At 45.0% G+C, this 12,303-nt stretch overlaps 1 long non-coding RNA gene across 1 annotated transcript; it reads right to left on the reverse strand.

The window, feature by feature from the left end:
* Positions 1-10,345: 10,345 nt before the first annotated feature.
* On the reverse strand, positions 10,346-11,375 carry LOC112844771 (uncharacterized). The gene is made up of 3 exons (XR_003217524.1): positions 11,097-11,375; positions 10,963-11,016; positions 10,346-10,753 (listed from the first exon to the last, which is right to left on the reverse strand). It is a non-coding gene; the product is annotated as an uncharacterized LOC112844771 (long non-coding RNA).
* Positions 11,376-12,303: the final 928 nt, after the last annotated feature.

Consider the following 12,303-nt stretch of genomic DNA (forward strand, 5'->3'; position numbering starts at 1 on the left):
GAGGAAACTGTAGCCACCCTAACATTCAATCATCTCCCAGACTGCACAAGACAGTAGACACCCAGGTTAAGTTTATTCTCCACCTCTCCTATGACTCTCCCCCACCTGCAGAGTGGACTCCTGCAACAATGGAACAAACTCCCTGTCAGTTGAAGAGCCCCTAGTTAGGCCGATTCGCCAGAGACCCCCTGCGCCAGGGCTGAGCTCCCGTGCACCCACCCGCCCACAACTTCGGCGACACACCAACAAGGACCTAAGCCCCAAGGCCCAGCCAGAGCCCTAGCACAGAGGCGAAGCACCCCGAACCCCAAGCCCCCACGCCTGCCCCGGATCCACTCAGGGGCAGCCAGGCTACCAGGCCAGTAACCTACGTCCGCCAGCACAGACCCTCCCCCAGCCCTGCTGCACGCAGCCACAAGGAGAACACCCTCTAAGAGCAACCAGAGCCACTAACCAGGTTATGACCACAACCCCTGGGTTAGGCCCTCAAGGGATAACGTCCCTAGGGATTCTCCAGACGCCCTAAGCCTGTCCCTACCTCCACATCAACCACAATGGCGAAGGCGGGACCGAACCACGACCCCCTACCCCCGCTAGGTGATGGAGCCGATCAAAGGAGCCCAGAGGGATTGATCTAATGTGGTGGCAGAGGCTGTCTCGAGACTAATGTGATCTATTAGATGGTTTCTATATTGGCTAGAATTAAGATTATTTTTATTTTTCCATTTCATGAGGACAATGGTTTTCTTGGCAATGCAAAGGGCAGTAAAAACCATGTGGACTGTATTAGTTTCTGTAGTGACATCATCCAATTTGCCCAACAAGCACACTAAATATTACATTTCAGACACTTTGATAAGTCTTCACATATCCCGCGCCAAAACGTCTGCACTGGTGGACAGAACCAAAGAGCGTGGATGTAATTGTCTGGTGTATTGCCTTGACAGTGTGAGCAGTTGTTGGAAGATGTAAAGCCCATCTGCAACATCCGATGACCTGTATAGTGCACTCTATGTAGTATTTTGTATTGTATTAATTGCAGACTGGGATTTCTAATCAATTTAAAGGCTTTGAAGCATATCTGAGACCAGAGGTTTTGGTCTAAGCGGACTGACAAATCTGCTTCCCACTTTGCAATAGGAAGGGATATTGATTCATCTGTTTTAGAAAGTGTTCTGTATATTTTAGACAATAATTTAGGGGATTTAAGAGTAAGAAAATGTACCGCGCCTGGTGGTGTTTGCAATTCAACTTGACTGAGGTTAAACTTATTTTTTGCTATGGATTTAATTTGTTGATATTCTAAAAATCTTTTCTTGTTGATCCCATATTGTATAACTAGTCTGTCAAATGGAATAAAGTCTGTTCCTTCTAATACATGTTCTAAGTATTTAATTCCTTTACAACTCCATTCAGGAAAATTAATCATATTATTGTTTTGTAATATGTCAGGGTTATTCCAGATAGGTGTCCGCTGCATGGGATTAATGAAGACTCCGTTGTTTTTAGAAACTCCCACCATGCTGTCAGAGAAGAGCTGATGTTGATGCTTTTAAAGCATTCATGTCTTTTGATGTTTGAGCTGATAAATGGTAGGTCTGAAATCTCTAGATTATTGCATAGTGCCTGTTCAACATCTAGCCAGGGCTTATCTAAGAAGGTACGTTTTAACCATCCTGAGATGTACTGAAGCCTGTTGGCTAAGAAATATTGTTGAAAATTAGGCAGATCTAATCCTCCTTTATCCTTGGTTCTTTGAAGCGTTTTTAAACTTATACGTGAGGGTTTATCTTTCCAAAGGAATTTAGAAATATACGAATCCAGAGATCTGAACCAATCTTGTGATGGTTTGTTCGGCGACCCTTCCCATGAGTGATATGGGTAGAGATTTCCATCTAGTCAGATCGCCTTCTACTTTCTTTAGAAGTAGGATGTGGTTTAATTTAGTTAAGTCTGAAAGCTTAGGAGAGACATTAATACCTAAATATTTAATATTTCCAGATTGTAGTGGGGCAGAAGAAGAATTATGGAAGGAGCAGTTAATTGGAAGAACTGTAGATTTTGACCAGTTAATTGAATAATCTGAAACTCTTGAAAACCAGTTTGTTAGAGTAATTACCTCAGAAAGGTTGGTTTGTGAGTTTTGGAGAAAAGCAACACATCATCTGCATAGAGACTGATTTTATGTTCTACGTTCTTACATTTTATGCCCTTAATTGTTGTAGCCTGTCTAAATGCTGCCGCTAGTGGTTCGATAAAAATTGCAAAAAGTGAAGGGGAGAGTAGGCATCCCTGTCTGGTGCCCCTCAGGAGACAGAAGCTGGAGGATGTCTGGTCATTTGTTCTGACACAAACTGTTGGGGAATTATATAATATTCTTAGCCAGTTTATGAAAGAGTTTCCAAAACCAGATTTGTGTAAAGTTGCAAATAAAAATTTCCAGTTAACTCTGTCAAACGCTTTTTCTGCATCTAGAGATAATATTGTAGTTTCAATGTTTTACTGCATGAGTAGTCTAATAAATTAAGTAATCTATATGCGTTTGTTGATGAGTGCCTACCTTTTATGAAACCAATTTGGTCAGGATGAATTAAGAGGGGGGTTATTTTCTCTAATCTTTTTGAGAGGGCTTTGCAGATTATTTTGAGGTCTACATTTATAAGGGATATTGGACGAAAGCTTGAGGGAAATAAAGGGTCTTTGCCTGGTTTTAGCAGGAGACTAATGTTGGCAGAATTCATATTTGGTGGTAGTCTGCCATTTTCCTTGATTTCCTGCAACATTCCGTGGAATACTGGTGCCAAAATTGTCCAGAATTCTTTTTTAGAATTCTGCAGGAAAGCCATCTGGACCTGGAGCCTTATTATTGGGCATACTTATCAGGGCTTCCTGGAGTTCACCTGGCATCAGTGGCAAATCCAGTGCCATTGCTTGACTGTCTAGTAATTTTGGAAGAGTTACGTTGTCAAGAAACTGATCAATTTCATTTTTAGATGGGTTTATTTGTGGTGAATATAGAGTTTCATAGAAATCCCTAAAAATGTTGTTTATTCCTCCAGGGTATAAACAAGAGTTTCCAAAACCAAATTTGTGTAAAGTTGCAAATAAAAATTTCCAGTTAACTCTGTCAAACGCTTTTTCTGCATCTAGAGATAATATTGTAGTTTTATTGTGTTTCCAGATAAATCTTTAACAGCACATATAGTTGTTTTTTCTGTATTTATTTTTAACTGGTTAGCTAGAAATCGACCTGATTTGTTACTGTGTTCAATATTCTGCAAGCGAAGTCTTTGTACTAGGAATTGTGTTTTTTTATTAATAATTTCATTTAATTCTAGTTTTGTTTTGCATATTTTGTTCATTATTTCCTGATCTTGTCGTGACACGTAGGCTTCTTCTAAGGATTTGATGGTTTTTTCAAGTTCCTGAATATTTTTGTTTTCTTCTTTCTTTTTGTGTGATGAGAAAGAAATTATTTTACCTCTCATTACCTGCTTCCCATAGAACAGAAGCTGATGTTCTGGGAGTGTCATTAAAGTCTAAATATGAAGTCCACTCTTTTTTAAAATATTTAATAAAGTCTTCATCTTTGAGCAGCGATGTATTGAATCGCCAGTTTTTACTTGGTGTAGCATTCTTCTTATGTATTAGTGTTAAAGATACAGGAGCATGATCGCTGACAGCTATAGGGTGAATCTCAGTGTCTGAAATATCACTCAGCAGTGAGCTGCTGACTAGGAAATAATCCAGACAAGAGTAGGAGTGATGGACATGTGAGAAGAAAGAATATTCCTTACTGTTGGGGTGAAGGGAGCGCCATGCATCGCAAAGGCCATAGTTGCTCATATACTGTTTGATTATATTTGTGGACTGCCAATTGCGCTGAGTTCCTGTTGTTTTGAGCCTATCCATTTCTTCATTTAGTCCAAGGTTGAGGTCGCCTCCAAGAATAAGTGTGCAATCGAGGTGTACAGAGAGTGCACTAAAAAATCCGTGGAAGAATGAGGGCAAAACGTTGTTTCAGATGATTGAACGCCTCCGTGGCTGCCTGTCACCACTGGAACAGAACCTTAGGGGAAGTGAGGTAAGTAAGAGGTGAGACAATTTTGCTGAAGTCACGGATGAAACGATGATAGAAATTTGCAAACCCCAAAAAACGTTGAAGCCGTTTGCGGTTTGGGGGTGTGGGCCACTCCAAAACCGCTTTGACCTTTCCAGGATCCGGTCTCAAGTTCCCCTGCTCAATTATGAATCCAAGGAAAGAAACAGTGTTTACATGAAACTCACACTTCTCTGCTTTGACAAAAAGGTGGTTTTACAACAATCTTTATAATACCAGTTTGGCATGTCTGTCATGCTCTGACACTGACCTGGGGAAGATGAGTATATCGTCTAGGTAGACGAAAACAAAGTAGTTGTTGAAGTCTCTGAGGATGTCATTCAGGGGAGCTTGGAAGACTGCCGGGGCATTTGTTAATCCAAAAGGCATGACAAGATATTCAAAATGTCCCCGGTGAGTGTTGAAGGCCGTCTTCCACTCACCCCCCTCCCTAATGTGAACCAAATGGTAAGCACTCCGGAGGTCAAGTTTACTGAATATCTTCATCCTGTGGAGTAGCTCAAACGCTGAGGTCAGCATGGGCAGTGGGCATTTATTCTTGACAGTGATTGCATTCAAGCCCCGATAGTCAATGCATGGCCGGAGGGACTTATCTTTCATGTCCACGAAGAAAAATCCTGCTGCCAAGGGAGAGGTAGATGGCCGAATGATTCCTGCAGCCAGTGCGTCAGTAATGTACTCCTCCATGGCTTCTCTTTCCGGCTGTGATAGGCTATAGAGTCGGCAAGTAGGCAGCGGAGCTCCTGGTAACAAGTCAAGTCAATCATAAGGCCGGTGTGGGGGAAGAGAACGAGCGCGATCCTTACTAAACACCTCCGCTAGTTCATGGTACACTGAAGGAACTGCCGTTAGATCCGTAGGAATCTGCGGGGGTGACGCAGGGGAGCCGACGGATGGAATGGCGGATTTTAAGCATGTCATATGGCAACCCTCCCCCCATCTAGACACACAGCCAGCCTGCCAATCAATCAGTGGATTATGTTGCAACAGCCAGGGATAGCCAAGAACCAGAGGCGTCAGCAGAGCTTTGAAAACAAAAAACTGATTAATTCAGTGTGATTTCCAGACAAACACAGGGTGACATGTTCAGTAACATGGGTGACATCAGGCAAACACTGTCCATTCAGAGATGAGGCTCGAAGAGCATGAGGCAGAGGTTCAATAGTTAAGCTCAGTTTCTTAGCGAGTGATGCATCAATAAAACTCTGTTCTGCCCCTGAGTCTATCAAAGCCTTGAGTGAGTGAGTGGTGGTGTGAGCAGTGAGCTTAGCTGGCAACAAAAGGTGAGGAGGGGAATGTGAGATATTTATACTTTTTAGACGCTTTAGGCGCCGTCTCGGATGGCAGCCTGTCTAGCATGCTCTCTACAGTTGAAAATTACTTTCTCCTTTCTTTCTTTTCCTCTTATTTATTTCTTTTTGTCTACTTAGTTTTTTAGTTTATACTTCTTGTATAGTCGAGAAGTTTTTATCCGTGTTTGGACATGAAACTCTGCGTAAAACTACTGAGATGACCGCGACGCCACGCTGCCCCTTTGTCTATAGCCGGGACCTGCTGCTGGGGCTAAGACAGCACAGCCATGCCGGTGTTCAGCATGAGATCCCTGCGGTGATCAAGAGGAAGTACCGCGGCTGCAGAGCCGGGAAAACACGAAGACTGAGGAGGAAAAGATTCCGTCCTGCTCTCCCGTCTGTAGTGACTGGCAATGTCAGATCGCTGGTTAATAAGATGGAGGAGATCGCGACGCTAACAAGGACAGAGAAAGTTTTCCGTGAATGCAGTGTTATGTGTTTCACGGAGACATGGCTGCACAAAAACATCCCGGACCAGGTGTTGGATATAAACGGATTTACGTGTGTGAGAGCGGACAGGGACCCAGGCAGCAGCGAGTAGAAGAGGGGAGGAGGACTCGCTCTCTATGTTAACAACCGCTGGTGTTCCCCGAGTCACGTTAAGGTGAGGATGGCTGTGTGTAACAAACACATCAAACTGTTAGCAGTCGGTCTTCGACCATATTATTTACCTCGTGAGTTTTCCCTCGCCATTATCGTCATTGTTTATGTGGCAAAACGAGGTGGGAATAAAGTAATTACTCTTCACAGTTTTAAAAAGACAACGCCACCCTGGGAATTTCACCCAGAGAATACTGGAGGTAACACTAATCACTACGAAGGCAGTTAGGTTTGTTATACTCAATACAGAGACGAGGTTCAATGATTAAATAAGTTGACAATTTATTAATTAAAACAACATTTAAAAGCACAGTCATAAATATCAGTGTACAAGTATGCTAAAAAAGGTATTCAAAGCTGAGGCTTACCAGTGGAGGGGCAGGGATGCCACACACAAACTCAAAAAAAAGAAAACACACCAAGACACAAGTGCAGCACACTATCACACACGCACACTAATAAATTAAGCAAGGCAGGTGTGTACACTCAGAGGATCCCACCACCAAGGCACCCTAGTCTCCTCCACGTCAGCACTCCGCATCTGAATAAAAGAAACAAAGAAAATTTTAATACATTACAACAAAACTAATATGTAGCGCTGGGGGATAACCCAACTGCAGGACCACACTGGTGATCTACAGCTAGAAAAAGGGCCTCCCACCAGTGGCGTAACAAAAAATCCAAACTACAAATCAAACAACAGTAAAACATACAATCTGGATAAAACTCTAAAATATGGAGCAAACGGAACCGCCGTATTGCTCCGACTCGCCGTCTGCACGACTATAAGTTAATTATCCAGTCAGTCAATCAGTATACACGCCAGCCGACCCACGTGGCATGCATATGGCCGTTGTCCACGCCGACGTCCACGTTAAAGGCTGGCAGCAGTAGGAAAGAAACCTCGCAGCCGGGACAGACAATAAAAACAAATAAAACGAAGCAAAGCAAAGCAGCAGCACTTCAGTTCACGTAGCTTGGCGCAAAACTCAGGCCCACACTTCCTGCAAAGCATAATAAATAATTACTATAAAAGAATAATAGAAGGCAGAGAGCGTAACAAAAGTTGATTACGTACCAAGTAAGCCGTGTCATAGAACGTGAGCAGAATGGCTCAGAGGAGGCTTCTACAGCTACGACCTACAAACAATAGCCGTTTACCACCAAGTAAGGTAATATATACACCTATAATGAGTAAACACCTACCAGCCGCGATGGAGGCTTCAGAAGAGTAACCCACAATTAATCTCAGCAACACCAACAGGAAGTCAGGTGACCAAAAAGGAGATCACAGGTAAGCGATCCAGGGACACTCAAATGGCCACTATTTATACTAGCGCCCCCTAATGCGCCAGGCTGAAAGTGGGTTAGACCGAGGGATAACATTCATCCTGCCACATTTACATCGCCCCTGATGCCAACGCGGCGCAGACGTATGACGTCATCAGAGAGCTTTCAGAAATGGTGACAGAGATCAGCTGAAACTGGTGCAGAAGGAGCTGAAAGCCAAGATTGCAGAGGGTAAAGAGTCCTACAGACGGAGGCTGGAAAAGAAACTGCAGGAAAACAACACCAGGGAGGTGTGCAATGGAATGCGGGCCATCACTGGCCTGAGACAAAAGAGAGGTGTTGGGATGGATGGGGACGTCGAAAGTGCTAACAACCTTAATCTGCACTTCAATAGGTTTGACTGCCCTGCGTCTCCTGTCTCCACACCCAGCTCTTCCCATCTTCTCCTTTTGCCTCCCCCCTCTCCTGCCCCCTCAGACTGTCTCACCCTGTCCCTCTCAGCAGATGACATCAAAAAAAGAATAGGGCAGACTCCACACCAGCAAAGCTGCTGACCCTGACGGTGTCAGTCCCAGGGCCCTCAGGTGCTGTGCTTCCCAGCTGTCTGGAGTTCTACAACGGATCTTCAACATGAGCCTGGAAATTCAGAGAGTCCCACCACTCTGGAAGACATCCTGCCTGGTTCCTGTCCCTAAAAAGATCAACCCGTCGACCCTCGGTGACTACAGGCCAGTGGCTCTGACCTCACATGTCATGAAGATGCTGGAGAGACTCATCCTGAGACATCTGCGTCTTCTGGTGGAGCCTTGGCTGGACCCCCTGCAGTTTGCTTATCAACCTCGTATCGGCGTGGAGGATGCCATCATCTACCTGCTGGACCAGGCTTATTCTCACCTGGACATTGTTGGGAGCACTGTGAGGGTCATGTTCTTTGACTTCTCCAGTGCTTTTAACACAATCAGACCATCACTGCTGGGGAATAAGCTCACGGAAATGCAGGTGGACGACCCACTGGTTGGTTGGATTACGGACTATTTAAAAAGTCGACCACAGCATGTCCGACTGAAGAGCTGCCGCTCAGATAACATCCTGAGCAGCACGGGGGTGCCGCAGGGGACGGTCCTATCACCCTTCCTCTTCACCCTCTACACATCTGACTTCAGGTACAAGTCTCAGTCATGTCATCTGCAGAAATTCTCTGATGACTCTGCCATTGTGGGCTGTATCAAGGATGGTCAGGAGGAGGAGTACAGGAGTGTGGTGGACAGCTTTGGTGAGTGGTGTGAGCTAAACCACCTACAACTTAACATCACAAAGACAAAAGAACTGATTATGGACTTTGGGAAGCAGGCTCCTCCTCCTAACCCTGTCACCATCAGAGGGGCTGATGTGGAGATAGTTGAGGACTACCGGTACCTGGGGGTACACTTGGACCGTAAACTGGACTGGACCAAGAACACCAATGCTATCTTCAAAAAAGGGCAGAGTCGGCTTTTCCTACTGAGGCGACTCAGGTCCTTCAATGTTGGTAGGAAAATGCTGACCATGTTCTATCACTCGGTGTTGGAGAGCGTCGTGTTCTTTGCAGCTGTGTGCTGGGGAAGTGGGGTGAAGACAGCTGATGCCAACAGGCTGAACAAACTGATTAGAAAGGCTGGTTCTGTCCTGGGTGTCAGACTTGAGAACCTGGAGGAGCTGTCTGAGAGGAGAATGCTAAAAAAGCTTATTTCTATCATGGACAACCCCTCCCACCCCATGCACGCCCCCATGAAGGACCATCGGAGCAAACGCAGCAAAAGACTCATTGCCCCGAAATGCAGAACTGACCGCCACAGTAAATCCTTTGTACCGGTGGCAATAAGACTGTTTAACTCTTCCTCACTCTGTAGGTGATTTTCCTGAGACGATTACCAATGTTATTCTGTTCCCTTCCAGACCGTGCAATATCACCCAAGAGTACCTTTTTGAATATTTGTTTCATCCCCCCATCATACGCTGCTACTCCCTCCCTTTATTCTATTGCACAATACTATGTCACTTTCTAGAATCGCCTGCACTGATAGCTAAGTTATTTATTCACCAGGATATAGTTATATATATTACTTCGTTAGAGTTATTCGATACTATGTCTTGCACTATCCTACTGTATATTACTGTACACTACTATTCTTATTGTTTATATTGTATATCTTATATCTTATTCATCTGTTCCTCTGTCTCTCCTGCTGCTTTGAGCATGTACATGACAAAAGAATTTCCCTCGGGATAAATAAAGTTATTATTATTATTATTATTATTATTATTATTATTATTTCGCCCACCAGTACCCCCGTTTTTACTGGCGGGCATGCCCTTTTGCCCGCGCGGGGCAAACGGCGATGAAATGTCCATGACGGCCGCAATATAAACACTCACCGGCCATGAAACGGCGCTGCCTCTACGCTGGCGTAAGCTGGGTGCGTCCGATCTGCATCGGCTCCACCTCGCCGGGGCTCACATCCATCAAGGCCGGCTGTTGTGGTGAAGCAGCACTTCCGGCAACAATCCTAACACTGAGCGGAGCACTCTGGGAAACTGAGTGTCATGTACCGCTGCGCATTCGCAGACGCTCGTCAACGTGAATACACAGGGTCATTAAAGAGCTGAGAGATGATGGTAATTCCCTCGTCATGAGGTCATCCTTCAAATCCTCCACAATATTGTTGAGCAGAACCTCCTTTACTGCCTCTTCTCTCCACCTGGTTTCTACAGCGAGAATGCGGAAGTCAATGGAGAAGTCAGCCGTAGTGCATTTACCTTGTTTTAGATTTGGTAGACGCTGTGCAGCAGCAGATGGCCCGCCGTCCTTTTCAAACACGCCTTTGAATTCAGACAGGAACTCCGGGTAGGAGATATTCGGCAGGGTTTTCAGTAGTGCCTGAGCCCACTGGAGCGCAGCTGAACAAAGAAAGCAATCTGGGCATCATTGCTGGCATACGTTTTGTTCTGCTGGCGGAAAAACAGGGAGACTTGTGCAAGAAAATCTGAACATTTCTCCAGCTCACCTGTAAACGGCTCGGGACTTGGCATCGTCCTCCCCGGGGCTTCTAGCCAGGCAGCGGGAGGGTTGGGGGGTGTAGCAGCGGCCTGGGGACTCGGAGATGGAGAGGGACTTGCACGCGGAGATGGATTTACGCTCGGAGAGGGTGGGCTTACCAGGGGTGTGCGCTGGGCGAGAGCCTGTGTGAGGGCGGAGAGCTCTTTATTAATATGGTGGAGCATCTTCTCGTGCCGCTCCAGTAGGGCTTCCTGAGTGAGGAGAGCCCATTGAACAGGGTCAGAATCTGCTGAGTGCATAATGGCTGGATCGTTCTGTCACAGATTATTAGGCAGAGGACTCACTCGCAGGACTCTGAAGTTTAGAGAGAAGGTGAGGGTTTATTTACAATGTGGCACTAAGAGAGAATATATACATATATACAGTGAGACAGATAACACGGGGCTCCAGGGAGTAGAGCGGGGTCCGAAGGGAAGGTCCAAGGCAGGGGTACACACGCTCCTCTTCAACTTAATCCATAACTCACTTTGAATGTGCACTCCAAAATGCTCATGCTCACTCACACACATCCACAGAGATCCAGATGGCAGGGAAGACGGGCAGGGAATCTAGAAGGCCTGTACACAGAGAAAAACAATGTTAGGAGGAGACTCTAGGGGATCCCAAGGAATACTTCCAAAGGCTAGGCTACACTGACGCTAGGTAGTGTGAGGATCCAGCAAGGAAGCAGCCTCTCTTGCCATCTTAAGTAGTCTGCCAGGATCAGTGTGAATGAGCCACAGGTGTGTGTTCAGGGCGGGTTCAGAGGCGGGGAATCAAGGTCCAGTTTCGCCCTGGTGGGAGAGGCGAAGACAAAACAAAACACACCACGACCTCTCCAGATCTTGAGAACCATTACAGGGGAGGATGAAAGTTGGAACACCGACCAACATGTATCAGCGATTAAGTCACATGATAGGGTGGGGCCGGTGGAATCCCAAACAAAACACGCATTAGGAGGCTCTAATGCCTGTGTGTCAATCTCACGGCCCATAATGACGTGAAGAAATATTTCGAAGCACTTTTGCAAATAAGTGATATTTTGATAAATTAAGTAGATATTTGAGCATTGCATAGCTACATTCTCGCCTGAAAATATCTTAAAAGTTTATTTTGTGACCCAGAAATGGTAATCTGGGGAAAAGGAGGATCGCATTTGTTGGCCGCAGTTGTCGGAGCCAGTGTATGCGTACTTGTGGTCTGGTGGACTTGTGATACGTTGGAGACCAAGTACTGTTCCAATTCAAAGTACACATGAAGCCGAGAACGCGAAAAATTCTGGGATGTGTTTTTGTTCCTCCCGTTTTATCGAGCATGTATCGGTGGTGACTTGTGTGGACTTCGAGGGACTCGGTACAGCTAAATATCACAGAATGCATTTAGTCCAAAACTCAATCGCGGCAATGGCGGAGGAGCGTGGCTAAAAAACTTTTAAATATTACTTTTTCTGGGTCACAAAATAAACTTTTAAGATATTTTCAGGCGAGAATGTAGCTGTGTAAAGTTCAAATATCTACTCGATTTATCAAGACATATTTGCAAAACTGCTCCGACGTTTTCGGAGACGTCTTTGTTTTTTTACTGCTTTGTGGCAGCTTTTGAACATCTGTGGCATCTATTAATGTCAAATCTAGCCTTTCTTTAACAACATAAGCAAACTGCTTTTATATTTAACCACATTTCTGTTTAATTACATTTTAAATAATAATCAAATCAAATCAAATCACTTTTATTGTCACGTCACATGTGCAGGTACACTGGTACAGTACATGTGAGTGAAATTCCTGTGTGCGAGCTTCACAAGCAACAGAGTTGTGCAAAATACAATAACGTAAAACAAGCAAAATATAAAAATGGCTAATCTA

Source organism: Oreochromis niloticus, unplaced genomic scaffold, assembly GCF_001858045.2.
Source record: "Oreochromis niloticus isolate F11D_XX unplaced genomic scaffold, O_niloticus_UMD_NMBU tig00001507_pilon, whole genome shotgun sequence".
In the NCBI taxonomy this organism is placed as follows: Eukaryota; Metazoa; Chordata; class Actinopteri; order Cichliformes; family Cichlidae; genus Oreochromis; species Oreochromis niloticus.